Source organism: Crinia signifera, chromosome 1 (assembly GCF_055691185.1).
Source record: "Crinia signifera chromosome 1, ASM5569118v1, whole genome shotgun sequence".
NCBI classification, from domain to species: domain Eukaryota; kingdom Metazoa; phylum Chordata; class Amphibia; order Anura; family Myobatrachidae; genus Crinia; species Crinia signifera.
Genome location: NC_139217.1, coordinates 206,703,117 through 206,726,454, shown reverse-complemented (window position 1 = coordinate 206,726,454; position 23,338 = coordinate 206,703,117). Strand labels below are relative to the sequence as shown.

Here is a 23,338-nt window from a genome sequence, read left to right as displayed (position 1 = left end):
GTGTTTTGATCCTACCAGGATCTCTTTTTAAATGTGAGAATCTTTGTGCCTTTTAGTGAGTTTTACCTATTTTATCTAACCCAACCGATGGGTTGTACAAAGAGAAAAAAGAAGGGATATTATCCACACTCTAAAAAAAAAAAATCTTTCTAAGAGGTGCTTATCTATATATTTCCATACAAGGAAATACCTCTAAGTGAAAAGCCTGTACCTTATTAGGTGAAGTATAGATTAAATCGTGAAAGGTGAATATTATCCTAATTATACTAAGATCCCAGGATATAGCTTATCTGTATCATCAGCTACATATATGAGCGCCGTATAGATGTGAGAATCATTATGAGCCTTAAAAAAAAAAAAAGGAAGAGAACAGAGAGTCTGGCATGCTCTACTTTACACGATCCAATTCTTAGGCCCTATATGGGTCCTTACCAAGGACCAGATGCTGTCCACTTATGCCATGGTACTGAGCATAAGTTTGCAAATTTTTACCTCTACCCATCTTTGACTTATACATGTTAATCATTTCAAAAGGGAAAAAGGTCACTTCTAAAAAAAAAAAAATAAAAACCAAGATAAACTGCTTTGCCTACTATATTATGCGAGGTCTAGATCTTTAGCCCTATTTGTATCTCTCTTGAGGACCAAATATTGTCCGCTTAAATAATATTGAGCATAAGATTACGGATTTTAGATCTACTCATCACTAGGCTATATACATTAACCCTTCGCAGGTGCAGCAGTTACTTGTAGTAAAAAAAAAAACCAAGGGTGCTTCACAACCATCCCGCCCCCCCCCCCTCCCCCCCCCCCCAATGTCCAGTCCTGAAATGAGGAACGGATAAGCAGAACTTTGTACCAAGACAGGCTGTCGTTCTCTTTCTTCTAAGTAGCAGTTACAAGTTACAGTAGTCCATTCTTGTTGCAGCGAGCTTAGTTTTTCTCCACCTCTGTTCGCTGCTTGCAGGTTCCATTGATTTATACCCTCTCTTGCTTCTTCCTCTGTTCTCCAGACTTTCACCGTTCCTTCGTGTGACACTATTAGCTTCACAGGGAAGCCCCATTTATTTGGAGGTCACCCAGTGCCTCTACCATTCTAGCCTCATTTCTAGATGCCAAAAGAATTTGTTCTTTTATATGGTAATAGTGCAGTCTCAGAATTACGTCCCGCGGTAGCTCAGCTTGCACTGTTTTTGGTTTATGTAACCTGCGTATCCTATCAATGATGAAAAGTTCTCTTGGAGCATCTGGGAGAATATTGTGAAAAAGATCTAAAGCGTATTTGTTTAATTGGGCATCTAGACTCTTTTCAGGGATCCCCCTGATTTTAATATTATTCCTCCTAGCACGATCTTCAGCATTAATCAGTTTCTCTCTGAGAAAAAGCACTTCTCCTTGTAGGGTTTCATGTGCTGTTTTTAACTCATTATGTGCTTCAACTGTTATATCCAATTTTCTCTCTAATTGGTCAGTCCTTTCTCCCAATGCTGCAACCTCTTTTGTTACTTCTTGGAACTGGGTTTTAAACTCCCCTGCCAGGTCAGATTTTAATTCTGACATCAATTGAAGCATCTTACGCAGAGTAATAGGATCATCTAAGCCAGGCATGTCCAAACTCAGGCCCGGGGGCCAATTGCGGCCCGTGCTGTCATTTCAAGCGGCCCGCAGCCTCCAGATGGAAGCAGGCAGAGCATCCAATGTGGGAAGCACAGCACAGGACACTAAAGGTGGGGCCCCGGCGAGCGCGCCTTTACCTTGCTGTCTGCTGCAGTGAGGAGGTGCCGGCCGCCACAGTCAGATGTGATTGGCGTCGTACCCCTGCTGCTGCAATCATATATATCACCCTACTCCACAATCACAGTGGCAGCAGTGTTTGGGGAGGGGGGTAGCAAGGGGGAAGCTTGCTCCAGTAACATGCAGAGCGGAGGAGGGCAGCAGCGGGAGCCCAAGCATCTCCTGTCCTTGCAGTGCCTGCTTTGCCTCTCCTTCCTCTGGCTCACACAAGGGGCTGGAAAACATACAGAGAAGGGAGAGGGCAGAGTGGGGGACATACAGTGAAGGAGGGTCAGGCTGGGGCACATACAGTGAATGGAGGCAGTGATGGCCATTCAGAGAAGGGGGAGCAGGGGCAGGCTGGGGGACATACAGTGAATGAGGGTAGAGTGGGGTAGATAGTGAATTGGGGTCATACAGTGAATTGGAGTCATACAGTGAAGGAGGGTCAGGCTTGGGGACATACAATGAATGGAGGCACTGATGGACATTAACAGAATGGTGGCAGGCTGGGGGACATACAGTGAATGGGTGCAGAGTGGGGAACATACAGTGAATGGGGGACATACAGTGAAGGAGGGGCAGGCTGGGGGACATACAGTGAATGGGGGCAGGCTGGGGGAAATACAGTGAAGGGGCAGGTTGGGGGACATAGAGTGAATGGGGGCAGAGTGGGGAACCATTCCGATGTGATTAATGATTCAAAGAATGTCAGGCTGAATGGTTGTCCCCCACACATTTACACTTCACCCAATCTGGCCCTCGTCGCAAAAAGTTTGGACACCCCTGATCTAAGCTATCTTCTTCTGTGGCCACCGACAGATTTGAGCTGTTTTGAGCAGCATTTCTCTGTATATTTGGTGAGATGGAGGTTCTATCTTTAGTTTTATTTGTCGGGGTTTGTACATTTTTTAAAATACTTGCTGGTGGATTCACCGCCATTTTTGTTTTTTTTTGTCGGCATTGGGAGAGGCGTTTCCCAGTAGGGATGTATAGGCAGGAGTTTTTAAGTATAGACAGTATTACAGTATCTCTTATCTGGATCACAGGTGATGAGTCCTACAGGGGGCAAGCAGGAGAGGGAGCTTTTAGCATTTTAAGACTTTTGGAGTGGGGTGAAACAGCACAACATTTTTATTCTAGCATTGTGTATTTATCAGAGGGTATCCAGCCATCTTTCCCCTGTAACCAGTTGAATGCATAGTTGGGGAGGGGTGACGCAGAACACTGTAGGTGCCATACATAATCATATTATGGGGCTTGATAGCATGTCCGTACATAACACCTGGTTTTAAGGTAGCAGGATATATGCAGTCTCTTATATATTCCAAAGGAGAGTCTCACCTCTTTCCTCGGATCCTCGGATCTCACTGTAGGCTCCCTCAGTATAGCCAACCTTAATCCATGCTCCCCTGTCTGGGTTCAGCTGTTCCAGCCTGTACTGCACTCACGTGCTTTGGTGTTCAGCGTCTCCTTTCTGTGCTGTGGCGGGTGGGCGTTCGTGTCCAAGCACTCTGCTGCTTCCAGGTTTGTGCTGCCAATATCTCCTCCGCGCCGCTGGGCAGCTCTGTGCCTTTCTCCGGATGCTCCTCGCTTCCCCGTCAGCACAGCAGCTCAGGGCGGCAACGGGCGGCAGCGTTAAATGGTCCGCTTCCCAGAGCTCCGCTCGCCTCCTCCCTTCCAGCACCAGGCGTCCTGCGTCCCACACCCTCTCCACGTTGTGACGTCTCAGTCACGACCTACAGTAAGTCATAATGCATTACAATGCGTGGGCTATTTCCGAAGTCTTTTGTTGAAAGGTTGTTGCATCTCTGCTCATTAAGGGGTGTGTAATGTATATGTCATCGCTGTCTCTTATTTGGACAGGGGGACAACTGGGTAAACCGATTATAACTAGGGCTGGACATCGGCACATCCCTCATAGATGGTTGCCATCATTGGCTTTTAAAGCAAGTACCATTGATGGTTATAAAGTATTCTACCACCCACCATCGATGGCTCCTTCTATTGATTTGCTGCGCATGCGCAGAGCAACGGGACTGGCCAGGATGTGCGTGCAGGCACAGAAGAAATGTTTTAACTATCCATCCAGTTTAAGGTTCTTCCGCGCATGTGCGCACCTCCCGGCAGGGCGGTCCGCTCGCAGCGATGCTGCTGAATGCTGTGCACCCAGTGCGCATGCACTCCCCAACCTTACCATCGCAAGCCATCCATCGATGGTATAAAACTATTCAACCCTCCACTATTGATGCCCAAAACATTGAGCACTAGGTCCCAACCGTCGATGTTTTTGGAACATCGAAAGTCGATAACCATCCCTTATAATGTAGCACACACGTATACTGCAGCACAGTGTGGAGAGTGTGTCAGTCATTCACCCCAATCCCTGCGCCAGTGGCACTTATGCTCTTTGGGGGGGAAGTCAGTTGATGCAGTACTGATTTGCCCTGGCTGAACTGCAGTGGGATCTCGCCCAAGTATTTGCTACCCCATAAGGGTAGGAGGCGTTTTGGGGTAAAACGGGGAAGTATCGTCTGGGAAGAGGGGGCGAGTTGGGCTGGCATTGCTAGGGTACAAATGCCGCTTCACTAGAACTGCACTTTATCGGACGATTGAATGACCCCCTATGGGGGTCTATGTACTTTGGAGGGAGATAAAGTCCCACCCAGTCAGCTCCTGTCATGTTACAGGCTGAAAAATGAGAGGATCAGTTTGGCTGGTACTTTATCTCTCACCAAGGCTCATGAAATAAACCTCATTATCTTCACTTCATCTCTCCCCAAAGCTAAGCACATGACCCCTCTTTTCCCGGTCAATATAAACACTGATACCCTATTGTTCTATTCTTTTGGTAGAAGACCTATCTCTGTTTATCTTGCTGTCCCTCTCTGTTTCCTGATGTTACCGCCCCCCCTTCCCTGATAGGCTGCTATGTGGACTGTGTGCTCTGATTCCTGATGTTACCGCCCCCCCTTCCCTGATAGGCTGCTATGTGGACTGTGTGCTCTGATTCCTGATGTTACCGCCCCCCCCTTCCCTGATAGGCTGCTATGTGGACTGTGAGCTCTGATTCCTGATGTTACCGCCCCCCTTCCCTGATAGGCTGCTATGTGGACTGTGCGTTCTGATTCCTGTATATCTGCTTTCTGCGGCTGGGTGATGCCGCTTTGATATGACGTTAGCCGGTAACTGTTTCAGTTTTTTTTTATTTTATATCCTTTTTATAGTAACTTTATAATGATCTGAGAAGGTTCCACCCTGCTACCGTCACTCATTACAGCCCATCATCACTGATGGTTGGAGGATCATGGGGCGCAGTAGCCCAGTGTTCAGGTCAGATCTCACTCCAAGCCGTGGTATAGATTGCGTGGCTGCAGCCCCAGTTCATCCAGACCATGATATTATAGTTAGAGGTAGGGATGGACATCTGAAGCCCCCCATCAAATGATGGCTTGTATTCTACCAGTGAAACTTTCAATGCGATGGTAACTAACCATCACATCAAAAATATTCAATGGTGAAAATAAGTTATGACTAGCGCATGCGCAAAAGTCTGAGCTGATATAAAGTTCTGTGACCTCACTCTCTCCTCTGAATCCTCCTGATGGTGTGTCTGTGGTGTGTTCTGTGTGTGAGTGACTGCTCTTGCTGTAGGGTGAAGTCTGTGCTCTGATTGGTTCTCGGAGTCAGTGTGGGCCCTGTTGCCTATCAGCAATCCTGCAGAGGTGCTGGTCACGGCTGTGGGGGGGACCCCACGCCGATTTTTATTTTTTTAATAGGTAAAAGGGTGACAGCTATAATTATGCCCTAACCCAGCCATTATGATAATTTTGGTCACATGTGACGTGTCAATAGCCCAAATCGAGACAGTGTGTACGGTGGTACAATCTTTTTCTTGCGACTATTTGGACGGGAGTACATCAGACGTCGCAAGTAAAATTGTACAGGTGTGTACGCGCATGTTGGCTGTTGTTTGTGGTCCGACGGGAGTACGGTCGGCCGAACGGTTGCCAGAAATAGGGATTGTATAGATGTGTACCCAGCTTAAGCCGGCTCCTGACTGAAGCAGAGAGTCAGCCACCAAGGAACCTAGGAAGTTTCCCTGAACAGACACCGCTATTGGGAATTAGAAAAAACAAGCCACTATTGAAACACCATCAAATGATTAGCATTCGATGGCGACAAACATTGAAAGGGCACCATTAAATGCCAAAAACACTACCATTGGAAGAAAAACATTGATGTTTCTGAAATATAGACCATCGATGTCCATCCCTAATTAGAGGTCTATCCAGGGATGACTTATTCAATCTTCCGGTCATTACAGTAGATGTATAAACTTATATATAACATTTTTTTATTATCATTTAGATGGCACCACAGGATTGGCAGCGCCCAATTACAGAGTACATAACTATTCAAAGCTTCAAGACCATATATAGCTAATACAGGGTCAGGATGCCAGTGTTCAGTATACCAATGCCAGCATCCCAACTGCCCTCACAATACCATTGCCAGGACTTCAAATTCATTAGGATCCCCCTCTGTAAGAATGCGGGGCTATCTAGTGGCCAGCTGAGGAAGGGGAGTGGGTGGTTAGGTTTAGGTATTAGTGGGGGAGAAGGGGACTTAAGGTTAGGCTTACGTGGTGGGTTGCAGGGGTTAGGCACTAGAAGTTAGGGTCCGGAGGGGGAGGCACTAGCAGTGAGAGTCCAGGGGGTGGGGGTTGGATACTAGAAGGGAGGGTTTGGGGGGTAGGGGAGAAGATTAGGGTGCCTTCCGAGCCCTTGTTGGCATTTCCACTATAGCGCTGTAGGGGTTTCTATAATGACTGCCGGAATACTAAACGCCGTTCTGGTGTAGGTATCCCATGTAATGCCATTGGCGGGAGAATGGATAGAAGAGCACATGAGGAGAGAGGGCCCTGCTTGTGAGAGCGTGCGGCTCATACATACAGGGCGATATAACTCTGCAATGTGACTGGATACTTAGTGCATGCGACACCCCAGGCAGGGAGGAGGAACTGCAGTGGTTTTGAAAGACTCAAGGTGCTAAAATGAACACTAGATGACATTGAAAGTAATTTGCAATTTGGGCCCGATTCCGCCTTGTGCTGAGAAATCATACCAAATCGCATGTGTATGACCAGAGTCGGAGGTCAGACCTGCAGAACATAAGATAAAATGGAATCTGACCTGTCAGGGGCTCATGGCTCATGGCTCAGTGCCTCCATACGTATGTGCCAGCAGGTCTGACCTCCGAGCAGGAGATTTGAAAGAAGAAAAAAAAAAACATTGAAAAGAATGGGGGCTGCTGATTGGCTGAGAGAGCTAATCAGTGCTCGCCCATTCTTATGAACTGTTTTCTTTCTTTTCTTTTTTTATTCTCCTGCCCCCACTGCTATACATGTGATAAATCAATGTAAAAAATGTCACATCAAGTTCCAAAATTGCATGTGAGCCTCCTGGGGAGCTGCCAGGTGGACCACGGGGGTATTGGATGCATCTTCTCCCCTCGGAGAAGTAGCACAGGAGGTTATTTTGGTTGGTTATTTTGGTTAATTCTTTCTTAGATGGACAAAACCATGTGCACTGCAGGTGGGGCAGATGTAACATGTGCAGAGAGAATTAGATTTGGGTGGGGTTTTACTTCAAAGTGAGATCTATATTGCAGTGTAAAAATAAAGCAGTCCGTATTTTCCCTGCACAGAAACAAAATAACTCACCCAAATCTAACTCTCTCTGCACATGTTGCATCTGCCCCACCTGCAGTGCACATGGTTTTGTCCATCTAAGAAGGAATTTGTCAGAAAGAATGAACGGGAATAACCCCCACAGTGTGTGGGAGCCTATCACCCTACTTAATACTTACTATAATTAACTGTAATGGGACCTCTCATCCCCAATGGCATAGCCTCCACTGTTGGTATTTGGAAGTGATAGCAATTACCCGGGTGCCTTCTGGAGGATCATGTAGTCACTGGCGCATACACAGGCAGCGGCACTACATGGGATTTTTCGAAGTGCTTTTAATATCCCGACGTTTCGGGGTGTGAAAACCCAGTTTTCAAGGTGTACATAAACCGTTTATGTACAACATGAAAACGGGTTTTCACACCCCGAAACATCGGGATATTAAAAGCACTCTAAAAAATCCTATGGAGTGCCGCTGAGGTCATGGGTTCCATTTCCACCATGGCCCTAACTCTCCTCTTCTTCTTATTCCAATGTCGCTCGGGGATGGGAGGACTCTTCTTTTCGCTGATTTGGGGGTTTGGGGTTCTGACTCCGCCATTTTTCTATCCTGTCCGTAGACGCCAAAACTGAACTTGTAATATTTTGAACTCGTTTTAACGCTTTGATACCTTTCTTTCTTCCTTGCAGGTAAGTTTCCTGGACTTTGGTGTTGATTTTTAAAAAATTGAATTGGATCTGGTTACTACACTGGTTGGAGCCAACATCGGGTGACGGATTCCGGGCCATCATCCTTTGTTTACATGCGCTTTTGAGAGCTGTTGGTTCAGTCTCTCCATCCCATCCGGTAATTAGCCATTTCTATTTCTCTTTGTGTATTTACATTTCCATTGTATTTTATTCAATAAAAGGTGGTATTGCACCATATATGCCCCTTCTCTATTTTCTTTTGGGACCTTAACTGGATCGAGTATAAACTCGAATGTGGATCCGAGACCTGGTGTCTCTCCCAACCATACATAAGCAGTCGACATAGGAGAAGAGGAGCCGCTACTATATCAAAAAGTAACGTAGGATTACATATCACCTCATATGCATGTCACTTTTTTGGAGAAGAGGACCGTTCCAGTTGATATAGGAACGTCATTGAATACCATATATTTATAGGCGCCAGTGGAGGGAATTTTCCATCTCTATTCTTTCACTTGTCTTTTTGGGGTGTCTAGGGTCACCCCCCCCCCCCTTTTGGTTTTTTCCCATCATAGGCAGCCTAGGCGCACATTATCCTTTCTCTATTCTATTGCTATCCTTTTCTTTACAGGTTCGGATTGAAGAGGACACGGGAACTTCCAATCAGTTATAAGATTTAAACAATTTATTACAGAAAGAGCAAATATAGCTATTCACAAACAAATATCAAATTCATAAATCACAAGAACAACTGCAACTCGGATTTTATTGATCTGGAACAACAGCCGGTGACTCTAATTCAATTGTTTCACTCCTGCAGGGCCCTAAAACAAATCATTAGGCAACCCTACCTGCTGTTTCTAAAACCAATAAAGTGGTTATTAACTTTCACAAAATAATTACATCGCAGTTTACAATGACAACTCCTGCAATACTTTCAAGTTATTATTGCGCAATAATATGAATACTATATAAGTGCACTAGTCTCTATCTATAATGCTGGAAGGATTAACGTTTTTTTTTTCTTTTATTTTAGAACTCCACAGTCATTCAAGTACATAGGGGCTTTAGAAGTTACAAGTCTCCACGACGTGCTTGAAGTAAGTTCTTTGAATCCTTTTAAATGCCAGGTGATAACCAAATATTTGTAATCTCACAGTGTAGTTGGTAATGACAAAGTAGCTTGGAAAGATTTAACAATTGTATCCAATGAGGTAATTCTTCTTACATAAAGTCTGCTGCTCTGCTGAATATTTAATAGCTACTATGACAGGGTTGCACGGGCATACGTTCCACAACCTAATTTGCTGCACGGTGTGAAACGAATAGGCATAAAGAAGTATCCCTTTAAGATGCGCTGTGCTGCCTGAATGTGTAACAATTAGTCTCTTTTATGCAGTCGAATACTTATATGCTATAACTACTGCGTTCCTGAGGTAACCTCCACTGAAAGGTCTAATGCTGACAGTTCTTTAGCTACTGAACTGTAATGTCTGCAACACTGTACCGCATACTAAGTACTTGCTCTCAGCTGTACTGTCTTAAAATTGATATATAGAGGCAGAAAGGTAAGAAGTGTCTGAATGCAGCAATGCTTCTTCACTCTATTCCTGTCAGCTGGTTTACTAAGGGTTAACTCTGGCTGATAAGGGATACACTGCGCTTATTTGTCTCACTCAGACTGCTGGTGTTATAGTGGATAACTCCCTCTATAGTGCTGAGCTATTACACTGCTCCTTTTCTCCTGTACTGAGCATTTTCTACATTGCCTGTCACTCAGTTCTCATAGTCCTCCCTTGACTTTATTATGGGCAGTTAGGGGCGGACCTGGCTTCAATATGGTGGGGCTGGGTAACACTCACCACACCCCATCTTCTCCTGCTGAGGCTGGTCAGCGTCTCCACAGAGTCCGCCTGGTCTCCGCCTCTGTGCCGCCTTCTGGATGATGCGGCCTCCTCCGTCCTCCCCTCGGATGACGCGGCCGCCTGCAAGACGCGGCTCCCTCCTTCTGACAGGGCCGTCCTATCTCTCACCTCTCCTCCGCCTCCTCGATGACGCGCCGGACCGGATCTCGCAGCGGGGATCTCCTCAGATGCCGCCCGGCGATGACGCGGCTGACTCCGGAACTCTCTGACGGCTTCTTCAGTTCAACTCCGCCGGAGGTCTCTCCTGCTGCCGCCGATCACTCCCTGAAGGTCCCGGACACGCTGGTCAGTCTCTCAGCCATTCCCAGCACAGCTCTCTATCGCTTATCCGGCTGCGTAGCTCTGCAGTGTTCCCTTATTCTCCTCAGGTAACTCACTCCTATTTATAGTTATCTGGCACGCGATCCTCTGCCTTCCCGCTCCCAGCGCGTGCAGGGAAACTTTATTAAGCAGGGTTATGTTCAGATCAGTCCTCGAGGCTCTCTGGAAAGGTCAATTGATTTGGCCTTATATTCTTGCACTCTCCGGGTGGCACAGTCCAATCCCTTCAGGGGGAATTGTGGTGTACAAACAACATTGCTTTTCATAAAAGTCTATCTTGCCTTCTGTGAAGGCATCTATGGATATATATATATACAGGTGTCCATCAAACATGCAACGTCCCCTATGGGGTTAATCTATCTATCACAGTGCAAGCAGTGGGTTCATGTTAACAACATATAATATCATAACTATAGGATATTACATTTCTTTCCGGCTGGAATATTGCATGTCCCCATGCAACAAGTTATGCTGACTGATAACTCCAATGGACTTAAAATATAGTCTTCTCCACTTCCCAATAGAGTATCTGTATCCCAATAAAGTGCTTTCCGTTTGTTCTTTTCTTCAGGACCTCGACCGCTCCGGGACCACCCAGCCTCAGGGGGTCACACCTTTTGGTGGACCAGCGCAATGCCCCGCACCGGTCACCGGTTTTCCACGGGAAGTCCACTTATTTTTTTTTCGGAAAGTACACAATTGTGTCTATCTAAACACGATAACGTAGGGGCAATACTCCTCGAGTGCTTCGTAATGGTCTTTCCATGGGACAGGTGGAAGCCTCCCTTTCGTCTCGTTCTGGCGGGGCTACTTGTTCCAGTTCTGAACTCGGGGTAAGCTCTTGTCTTGACGAAAGGCGGTTATTTTGTCTCTTTACTTTGATACTTGGACCACAGACAAGCATGAGGATCTCCATGGGGTCGGGTATAACAGCATTTGTAGGAGACTCGTCCCTTTCTGACTCGAGTACTTCTTCGGCTGACTCAGGCGTGGCTGTAGCTAAGCACGGTTTCAACTGTTCTCGGGCGACAGTGATGATGGGACCCGCTGGTCCCCTTTTGAATTTGATAACTGTGAAACTCGTCCGTCGGTACGCTGACAGCCGTGTAAGGTTGAGTCTCCCATCGAAAGTCCAATTTGCTCTCCCTACGATTTTTTCTCCTCCACACTTGTTCTCCAATGTGTAGCGGGATCTCGCACCTCCCAGCGTCGTAGTTCCTTTTTTGTCGTTGCTGTGTGCTGTCTAGTCGTTTGCCCACAACTTCTCTGACGGATTCCATTCGACGTTGGTGTCGACCGACCCAGTCACTGGTGGGTCTTTCAGTCTCTGTGAACTCAGGATACAGTTCCAAATCTTTTGGTAATTGGCCATGGCGGCCAAACATAAGGAAAAAGGGAGTGTATCCGGTGGAGCAATGGCTGGTGTTGTTATATATATACGCAAGGTTGGACACTAGGCTTGGCCACCGGCTCCGTTGTTCCTTGGACAGTGCCCGGAGCATTCCAATGATAGTTTGGTTGGCCCGCTCACACAGGCCGTTCGACTGTGGGTGGTACGCGGTGGTGCGTATTTTCTTACAACCGTATAAGGTACACAAGTCGTGAAATAAAGCAGCCTCAAAGGCGGGTCCACGGTCAGTAAGGATTCTATCGAGGGTCCCGTACGGCTGTAGGAAGTGTTTGAGGAATAATTGAGCTGTTGTCTTGGCAGTAGCGTCTCGAACTGGGACCACCACTAGGAATTTGGTGAAGTGGTCCGTTATGGTCAATGCGTATTCGATTCCGCTGGTGCTAGCTTCCAACTTGACATGGTCTAGGGCCACCAATTCTAGTGGTCGTTGTGTCTCGATTGGACATAGCGGATCCCTTTGTCCTGGATCCGGGCGCCTTTTCAAAGTGCAGGCTGCACAGTCTCTGCACCATTTGTCAATGTCCTCCTTCATGCCAACCCAAAAGAACCGGCTTCGTAAAGTTGCCTCGGTTTTACAGGTTCCGAAATGCCCCGACTGGTTATGGTATGCTTGCAAGATGGACTGACTTTGATGTCGGGGTATTACAATTTGCGTGACCTTTTCATGCGTACCGGGGTCACATCGGGTTCGGACCAGTAAATCCTTGTTCAGTTGCAATCTATCTCGCTGCCGTAGGAGTTTGAGTAGTTCAGGCGGTGTGTGTGCACGTTGCTCTTTGGACAATTTTCGTCCCGCTTTAAGAATTTCAATCAGTTCTCGTATGATTGGGTCTTCCATTTGCACCCTTTTCCAATCGAAGACAGGGCCTGATTCCACCATCTCGGTGCCGGCTACTGTGACCAGACTGGAATGTCCTGCCTTCCTACGACTGCTCGCAGGCATAGGGGCGAATGTGGGTATCTCAATTCTCTCTTCCTTGTCCTCGGCTTCCGGGATTGTCGTATTAGGCAGACGGGATAATGCATCCGCATTGGTGTTCAGTTTCCCGCTGCGATAGGTGATGGTGTACCGAAAATTCGCCAGTCGAGCCATCCAACGCTGTTCCAAAGCTCCCAAGTGTGCGGTCTCTAGATGTGCTAGCAGGTTGTTATCGGTCACAATGGTAAAAGAGGCGGCCGTCAAGTAACTCCGGAATTTCTCCGTGACCGCCCAAATCAATGCCAACAGTTCGAGTTTGAACGCGCTATAGTTTTCAGGATTCCTCTCTGTTTTTTTCAGGCCCCTGCTAGCGTAAGCTATGACCTTTTCCTGTCCATTCTGCACTTGGGCGAGCACGGCACCTAACCCGGCGTTACTAGCATCTGTGTACACACGGAACGGCTGTTCATAATCGGGATACGCCAGGAGAGGGGCACTAACTAGAGCTGTTTTTAACTCTTCAAATGCCTGCTGGGGTGATTCGGACCACTCGACTGGCGCGTTTCCTCTTCTCTCTGCACCGGACCAGCCTCGGAGCAACACATGTAAAGGGGCGGCAATCTTGGCAAAGTGGCGGATGAACCTTCTGTAGTAGCCTACAAAGCCAAAAAAGCTCCTGACGTCTCTGACGGTCTTTGGCGTGGGCCATTCTGTGACTGCTCTTATCTTCTCTGGGTCGGGGTGAACCCCCTTGGCGCTGACGATATGTCCTAAGTACTGCACTTCAGGTTTCATCAAGTGGCATTTGGCGGGATTTAGTTTCAGGCCACTCTTAATCAACTGGGCAAACACTTCCCCGAGATGTTCCAAGTGCTTCTCGTAGGTGCCGGAAAAGATGATAATATCGTCTAAGTACAGAAGGATCATCTCAAAGTTTCTGTGGCCCAAGCAGTGCTCCATCAGTCTCTGAAATGACGCCGGGGCGTTACATAGTCCGAAGGGCATCCGGGTAAATTCGAACAGTCCCATGGGCGTCGAATCGGTCAGTGGCCCGTCTCCCTCTCCCGGCCGTGGTCGTCCAGGGTGCTCGGCCTCTGCCCGAAGCTCCGGCGTTGTTTCCCTTACTTTTGAGTAACAACTGTTCTTGTCGGAGGTCCTTCAATTCTCTCCCCATCTCTGCCAAACTTTTGGGAATCATTTCCAGCTTCTCTGCCAGAGGCCCGGACATCTCTTGTCCTGACTGTACTTGCTGGGTGACAGCTCTTTTCCCCCCGCGGGTGGAAATCTTAGGTGCAGGTTCTTCATTCACCTCATCCTCTTCATCTTCCGTATCTGTTGTCGCCTGGCTTTACTCATCGTCACACTGATTCAGCCCTAATATTTGGAAGATTGCCTCTTTAAATTTTGAGAAAGTGCCACCCGGATTTTGTTTCCTCCACATTCTGAGTTGTGCTCGTATTGTTTTTTCTCGAGCTCCCTCCACGAAAAGGTTAATCAGGGTTTCATTCTCCTGATCCTTGTCTCCTGGCTCAATCGCCTGAATCGCATGGGAGGCTTCCTGCAACGCCAGGGCGAAGTCCCTCAATGATTCCTGTGGTTTTTGTTTCCTCGCGTATAGATGTCCCTTTAAATCTGCAGGGGTGCGTGCATCAAATACACTGGCCAATTTTTTGAAAATGTCTTGTACCGTGACCTTCCTTTCTCCCATCCACGCCTTCACCTCTCTCCTTGCCGGTCCTTTCAACTGTCCTAGCAGCATTTGTACTTGCTGTTCATTGCTTACATGACCCAAATCAAACATGGACTTCATCCTGTCTTTGAAGTCTCGGAATGTGGTTGTCCCCGCCGTGCGTTTATTTCCCGAGTATACGGGCAACCATGGGGCCCCGAAGTAATAAGGCATGGTAATGGTCGAGTTCTCTGTCATTTCTCCTCTTCTTCTTATTCCAATGTCGCTCGGGGATGGGAGGACTCTTCTTTTCGCTGATTTGGGGGTTTGGGGTTCTGACTCCGCCATTTTTCTATCCTGTCCGTAGACGCCAAAACTGAACTTGTAATATTCTGAACTCGTTTTAACGCTTTGATACCTTTCTTTCTTCCTTGCAGGTAAGTATCCTTTTCTTTACAGGTTCGGATTGAAGAGGACACGGGAACTTCCAATCAGTTATAAGATTTAAACAATTTATTACAGAAAGAGCAAATATAGCTATTCACAAACAAATATCAAATTCATAAATCACAAGAACAACTGCAACTCAGATTTTATTGATCTGGAACAACAGCCGGTGACTCTAATTCAATTGTTTCACTCCTGCAGGGCCCTAAAACAAATCGGTACTTGTGAGTTATCCGGGCGTCCGATTTTTTGATTGTATGCCTTAAGTTAAGGCATACAATCAGATGCGATGCGATATCGCATCGCATCGCATGCGACCATCGGATGCGATGACCCGATTTTTCCATAGGAATCAATGTTAAAATGATTCCTATGGAAAAAGGGGTCCTTTTCATACCCCTACTATCCAAGTGGGCATGGAGTTGGATATAAACCTGTGGCGAGCGTAGCGAGTCACCGAGCCCGAAGCGTGGCGAGCGAAGCGAGCCCCGCGAGGGGACGGTATTCCGTGTCCCCTCGCGGGGCTCGCTACGCTCGCCACGCTTCGGGCTCGGTGGCTCGCTACGCTCGCCACAGGTTTATATCCAACTCCATGCCCACTTGGATAGTAGGGGTATGAAAAGGACCCTTTTTCACATTGAATTCCATGTTAAAATCAACTTAACATTGATTCCTATGGAAAAATCGGGTCATCGCATCGCATCGCATCCGATGGTCGCATGCGATGCGATGCGATGTCCCGATCCGACCCGATTTAAAAATCGGACGCCCGGATAACTCACAAGTACCAACAAATCATTAGGCAACCCTACCTGCTGTTTCTAAAACCAATAAAGTGGTTATTAACTTTCACAAAATAATTACATCGCAGTTTACAATGACAACTCCTGCAATACTTTCAAGTTATTATTGCGCAATAATATGAATACTATATAAGTGCACTAGTCTCTATCTATAATGCTGGAAGGATTAACGTTTTTTTTTTTTCTTTTATTTTAGAACTCCACAGTCATTCAAGTACATAGGGGCTTTAGAAGTTACAAGTCTCCACGACGTGCTTGAAGTAAGTTCTTTGAATCCTTTTAAATGCCAGGTGATAACCAAATATTTGTAATCCCACAGTGTAGTTGGTAATGACAAAGTAGCTTGGAAAGATTTAACAATTGTATCCAATGAGGTAATTCTTCTTACATAAAGTCTGCTGCTCTGCTGAATATTTAATAGCTACTATGACAGGGTTGCACGGGCATACATTCCACAACCTAATTTGCTGCACGGTGTGAAACGAATAGGCATAAAGAAGTATCCCTTTAAGATGCGCTGTGCTGCCTGAATGTGTAACAATTAGTCTCTTTTATGCAGTCGAATACTTATATGCTATAACTACTGCGTTCCTGAGGTAACCTCCACTGAAAGGTCTAATGCTGACAGTTCTTTAGCTACTGAACTGTAATGTCTGCAACACTGTACCGCATACTAAGTACTTGCTCTCAGCTGTACTGTCTTAAAATTGATATATAGAGGCAGAAAGGTAAGAAGTGTCTGAATGCAGCAATGCTTCTTCACTCTATTCCTGTCAGCTGGTTTCCTAAGGGTTAACTCTGGCTGATAAGGGATACACTGCGCTTATTTGTCTCACTCAGACTGCTGGTGTTATAGTGGATAACTCCCTCTATAGTGCTGAGCTATTACACTGCTCCTTTTCTCCTGTACTGAGCATTTTCTACATTGCCTGTCACTCAGTTCTCATAGTCCTCCCTTGACTTTATTATGGGCAGTTAGGGGCGGACCTGGCTTCAATATGGTGGGGCTGGGTAACACTCACCACACCCCATCTTCTCCTGCTGAGGCTGGTCAGCGTCTCCACAGAGTCCACCTGGTCTCCGCCTCTGTGCCGCCTTCTGGATGATGCGGCCTCCTCCGTCCTCCCCTCGGATGACGCGGCCGCCTGCAAGACGCGGCTCCCTCCTTCTGACAGGGCCGTCCTATCTCTCACCTCTCCTCCGCCTCCTCGATGACGCGCCGGACCGGATCTCGCAGCGGGGATCTCCTCAGATGCCGCCTGGCGATGACGCGGCTGACTCCGGAACTCTCTGACGGCTTCTTCAGTTCAACTCCGCCGGAGGTCTCTCCTGCTGCCGCCGATCACTCCCTGAAGGTCCCGGACACGCTGGTCAGTCTCTCAGCCGTTCCCAGTACAGCTCTCTATCGCTTATCCGGCTGCGTAGCTCTGCAGTGTTCCCTTATTCTCCTCAGGTAACTCACTCCTATTTATAGTTATCTGGCACGCGATCCTCTGCCTTCCCGCTCCCAGCGCGTGCAGGGAAACTTTATTAAGCAGGGTTATGTTCAGATCAGTCCTCGAGGCTCTCTGGAAAGGTCAATTGATTTGGCCTTATATTCTTGCACTCTCCGGGTGGCACAGTCCAATCCCTTCAGGGGGAATTGTGGTGTACAAATAACATTGCTTTTCATAAAAGTCTATCTTGCCTTCTGTGAAGGCATCTATGGATATATATATATATATACAGGTGTCCATCAAACATGCAACGTCCCCTATGGGGTTAATCTATCTATCACAGTGCAAGCAGTGGGTTCATGTTAACAACATATAATATCATAACTATAGGATATTACAGTGCCGCTGAGGTCATGGGTTCCATTTCCACCATGGCCCTAACTGTGTGGAGTTTGTATATTCTTCTCGTGCTTGGGTGGGTTTACTCACACACAATATGAAAGTGTGGCGGTGACATCTTAGAAGTTCCACTGCATTAAGTATTACTAGGGTGTTGTACTCATGGATATCCTTCATTTTGTGAATGGCACACTCTGTGACACCCTCCCCTTCACTGTGAACAAGCCCTCAAGCGAAACACGTGTCAAAGGAGACGCCCCTGACACGCGCGCCCCCCCCGCTTCTACTGACTGCAGGACGAGACAGCCAGCTAACGGGAGCAAACTTCGGTTCTTCTGTCTCCCCCACGGGAAATCAGGTATCGGCGGCACAAGCATAGGGTTGAGATTGTCTCACCCCGGTTCTCTCGCCATCCAAGTGAGAGTGTACAGCTGCCGTGACTCACGTGTCACTGTCAGCTCAGACACCTCACCGAGCGGAGACCGGCCAGAGTGACACTCTCCCCGTTGCCACCAGCTGCTGTCTGCTATTTACAGTCCTACCTGCATCTTTAACAAAATCTGACTTGACAATCAATGTGCAAACAGCCTGACCCGCATACTAAAAGACGGGTTTCTGCTGTTTTTGACTACACTGTATGATTTTTTTCTGAGACAGAGTTACTCTGCCCCTATTTTGCTTTAAGACCAGACCTACCCAGCAGATTTGACTTAAAGGGAAACAGTCTGTTCATACTCTGCTAATTACCACTGTCAAACAGCTTGACCGTTATTGGAACCACCTGACTGACTCTGCAAACATTATAATACCCCCAGTATCTGAGGATTAGCAGAGGCCAGCTAACACACCTGCATAACCAATGTTTTTTGTGTGTAGACAAACCGTGTCAACATTGATCCGGTACCAGTAAAACACCTAGGGTCTGCCATACCCCACATGTTTTTTGTCTTATTAACCGTGTGATCATACAGACACTGCAATCCAATCCATCGGACAGGTGACAACACTCATTTACATCCTGGTTGTTTAATTTGATAACGTGCATGTTCCCTGAGTGTCGACAATCGTGTCAACACTAATACATTGGCAGCTCAAAACTCAGGTCTTGTTATATCAACTGAGGTCAGCTAATATACCTGTACAATCAATGTTTCTTGGGTGTCGACAACTGTATCAACACTGATCCGGTACTATTACAGTATCCAGGGTTGCTATATCCCGCATGTATTTTGCTTCAATAACCTTGTGAACATTTGGACACTAATTTCATCATTTGTATAGGTAACTACACCCACTCATATTTTGAGTGTTGAAGTTGAGAAGTCTGAGCTAAGTGTCAACAATCGTGTCAACGCTGATAGTGTCAGTATTAACGCAGATGGTATTATACCGCACATATATTGTCTTCGGATTAATCTTGTGACTATTTATATACTGTACCAATAAATATTCTTTTTTCATATTGGTGACAGTATATCCATCTGCATGTGTATTCAAAGATTCATGCGTTGTCACCCATTGAATATCTTCCCTGGGGTGTAATTTGGTCTTTAGTGACTACAATACGAAGACCAATTTCACTACTCCTACTTGGAGACTTGGGTACATTCCTTCACCATCTTCTTTTCACTCCGCTGGGTTTCCTGTGACACCACTATCACTCTCAATCACCATTCAATGTCTAAATGATAGATGGTGAGTAGCAGAAGAGGGGTTTCACGGTACCCACACTTTACCCTATACCTTCTACGCTGCCCTCTCATTTGCTGGGGTACACCTAGTCTCTTTGCAAGGCCATCGGCAACAAAGGACATGGTGTTACTTTTCAGCAAAAAGCAGAAGCACATATAAGCCTCCTGACAACCAGGTTATACTCTCATCCTATGGTGTGGTTACGGTCATACTGTACTTCACTGGCACACCTGATTCTTATACCGAATTTAGAAGCTAAGCAGTGTTTGGCCGGGCCAGTACCCGTAGGGGTGACCGACGGGGAATACCCGGAACTGTAATACACCGGATTGCAGAAAAACACTTGGCCAAGGGAGCTATCTACCCTTTAACACTCTGTTCTCTCTCCTTCTATTAAGAACCCAGTCAAGTCATTCCGCCTTATTTATCCACATTGATCCTTCCGAAGGGGGATAGTGTTATGCGTCAAGTACACCCCAATGCAACATATTGTTTGTGAGCGGCCATTTTGCCTGGTACATAGAATCCATTACAGGATTCCCCAGTATTTTCTCACGCCAGTGTAATTAAAAAATTATTCGCCACCAAATGTTCAAATTGTGATCTTTATTCTTGTTATGCATCATGTTTAGAGTTCATATTTGAAATGTTATTTCATACGTACTGATATTTTAGTAGTAGTTTTTCATTAAAAGTTAAATTTTAAATACTTTCCATTCATTATCATTTTAAAAAGTGTGCCCCAAAAACCCTTTTTGTTCTGCCTATGTCACCCTCGTGACAAACCATATTTTTTCACCCTCTCCCCTTCCCCAGGTCTGTGCAGACTAGGCTAGAGCCGGCTCTGATTTAAAATCCACACCTCGCTTTTAAATTTTCATTAAAATGTAAGCTATGAGCGTAAATGCAGACTCTGGACCTGTAACGGTGAAACAGTCCGGTGACACAGCTCACGATGGGAGGATGTAGGAGGGTCCGCCAGGAGCCAGGCACCTATGCTTCTGATTCTTTGGGAGCAGGCTCCTCCCTACTGCATCCCATAATGCCCCAGTTAGTTTTAGGTGCCCACAGGAGTGGGTGCTATGCTTTGCAGCTGCGCTTTTTTCTTTGGATTTTTTTCAGAATAGTTAGGTTTTTTGTTATTTTATGAATGCACTAGCTAGAGCAGGTTTGCCAGTGTGTCGCTTCTCACAGAAGTGCATACACACTGAGGCGCAGCAGAGGCTGACAGAAGCGCGTCCTGTCAGCTCTCTGTGTGCAGAGGGACACCTTTTTATTCCCTCTGCACAGTGCTTAGTCTCTCTAGGATAGAGACTTTCCTGCGCCCCGGGGGTGTCCTAACCGGCTCCTTGCAGAAGGGGATCTTGGGGGACGGACCCCCCGCGATGGCGCCCACCATCTTGAAGGGTTTAGGGACAGAAATCCCGCCAGGGAAGTGAAGTCCCTTACAGGAGTCCGGCGCTGCTGGACAACTCCATTGTGGTCCCATGGAGGGAGGTACAAGGAGGTGAGAGAGACATCTGCGGGAGCGGCTGAAGGGGGAGAAAGCACCATATGGTTTGGTCTCCCCGCTGATGCAGAGACTTGGTCTCTTCCTGCCCTGTGTTTGGCGCCTTTTTCACCGTGCTACGGAGCTGACAGGGTGATTTTTACACAGTCTGCAGTCTCTTCACAGAAGCGTTGACAGGATTACAGCTCAGATAAGTACACTGATACATTGCTCTGTGCGGTGCCTGTTCATTTGCATTGTGCTGTGGAGGAGGGAGCGTTGGACATGTTTATTTACTGTAAAAAGTGTGATGCTAAATTTACATGTGAACATGAGGATCAGGGGGATTTATGCCCGTCCTGTGAGGCTGTTCCCTGTGGGTCACGCACTCCCAGAGCGGAGATAGCTGAACCTGCTTGGGCTTTGGCGCTGGGCAGGTCTATGAATGCTCTTACTGAGGCTTTGAATAGGCAGAAGGATTCCTTGATAGGGTCTCCTGGCCACTTTACTTCGTCTCAGGTGTCTGGGGCGTCACTTACCCCGGCTCAGGGAGACCCCATTTTGCTGCAGGCTATGCAGGATACTGCCCAGGGAGATCATAAGATGACTGCCCTGATGGAGCAGTTTACAAAATCCTCTGATAAGAGTGTGCTTAGGCACCCTGTGTCTACACCACCAATTATACAGGATTTGGATGATGATGATGGTGGGTGTGAGGAGAACTGGAGTTGGGACATGAGTGATGAAACTGAGGCTTTAACTTCAGGCATTGAGGATTTGATTGTGGCTGTTAAGCAGACTTTGAATCTTGCAGAGGAGGAAAAGACTCCTGTCTCTTGTGTGTTTAAAAAGAGTCGCAGGGACCCTGTGTGTTTTCCCTCTGATGAGGGAATGTCATCTCTTTTAAATGAGGCAGGAAAGACTCCTGATAAGAGATTGTTGATGGCAAAAAGGTATGCTAATATGTAACCTTTTTTTTTTAAATTGGGTATTTTTTATTAAATTTTTGAAGAGAAAAGAAAAAGACAAACATTGATATTAATATTACAGACGGCTAAGTAGGATACGGTGCGTACAGGAGATATGCAGTAATCAGGATATTATATGTACATTTGTAGAGATAAGCAAAGTATACTTTTGACATATATGTAAGTGCCAACCCTTCAGGATATAGATAAACACACTATGCATCCAGTACCCGGAGGCGCCATCCAGGTCCATGGAAACAGTGAAGTAGGAGGAGGCACATTTACATGGATATATCACATATCACAACATGAAGCACCATGTGTTATGCTTGCCGCTAGTGTGTTGGTAACCTGGAACAGGGAACGGGAGATCAGGCGTGAGCCCGCAGCCGGGACCGCCGGTTAGGACGGCCACAGCGAACCTATACTAACTCTGTTGAGTACCCCGAGCAGATGACCAATCCCTGCGGGAACTAGGCTTCAGCTGTGGCCGCCGCGTTCGAAGGAGCGAGTTAAGCCCGCTCCAACCCCGATGCAGCTAGGTCTATGAATGGACAAAGGAGAAGTGATCGTCAGGGGTAACTCAAAAGGAAATACTAACTACCGGGCCTAACTGAAAGACAACCCCTGTCTGCCGGCACCAGGCCAATAACGGGAATACGACCCAGTCGCAGACACAAGGAGAACTTGACGGGGAATCTCCAAAAGAATACAATACAATGCTAGATAGCGAATCCCCAAAACCCCAAACAGGAGTGGATAGGTAGGGAAGGCCCTGCCTAGGACAGATAGGAAAAGGAAAGCGATGGCCAGAGCAAGGGTAAAAGACAGAAAGAATAATGTTCTGAATTAGGCCCACGGCGGAGCAGGTCCAATGCCCCAGCAAGGGAGCGGAACCAATATGGGTACAGCCTGATAAGAGAAAAGGAGCTCGGCGGCTCCACAGAAATAAACCAGGCTCCAAAGGAGCACTTACTTGACCCCGGGTGACCTACAGCGGAGCTGAACAGGTCACTGGAGAAACCGCTGAGAAGCTGACATCCAGCTGAGACAGGAGATCTCTTGGAAGGGATCCAGGAAATAGGGCAGCGCTGGGATGAGCCAGGGACCGGGCAGGCGTATGGAGACGCTATAACCGGCGTCTGTGCCCAGCAGACGTCGGCTTCTTATTCAAAATTGGCGCCGCCTGCATGACGTCAGGCGCGCCGTGCGAGTGCTGCTGCTGGGCGGAAGTTCGGGGAAGTTGCCTAGCAACGCCCCGACACCCGGACTGAGAGGGAGGCTTGGAACGCTGCCGAGCAGCGTCACCAGCCTCACAGCCCCGCTCTCCATCCGCCGACCGTCCGGGTACTGGAGATACCGGACGGCGGCGTGTGACACCATGAATGTATATCATATAATAAACATCTGACAATGTAGATAAAGACCCATAATCCTAATAAAAAAAAATAAGATAACAAAAGAAAACCTCGCAAGGACCCAAAACAAACCTCCCACATAACCCCCCACCCTGTACTACCCACCCCCAACTTAGGTGTACCTGGAGCCCTATAAACGCGTAACACTATTACCTTTATACCCATTCTAATCCCCCCCCTAGCCTACTAACTATACTACTAAACCTAAGTCTAATCTATACCCACCCACATATAAACTAACACCCCCCCCCCCCCCCCCCCAGATTGTAAATTAAGAGCAGGATA

General features: G+C 47.1%; 1 long non-coding RNA gene across 3 annotated transcripts in view; it reads left to right on the top strand.

Annotated features, from left to right (window-relative positions):
* Positions 1-23,338, top strand: part of LOC146068080 (uncharacterized) — a 40,777-nt gene that overhangs the window by 10,861 nt on the left and 6,578 nt on the right. For all 3 annotated transcript variants that reach the window (XR_014472957.1, XR_014472955.1, XR_014472956.1), the window contains exons 2-3: positions 9,193-9,256; positions 15,848-15,911. This is a non-coding gene — a long non-coding RNA (uncharacterized LOC146068080). The remainder of the gene's footprint in view (positions 1-9,192; positions 9,257-15,847; positions 15,912-23,338) is intronic.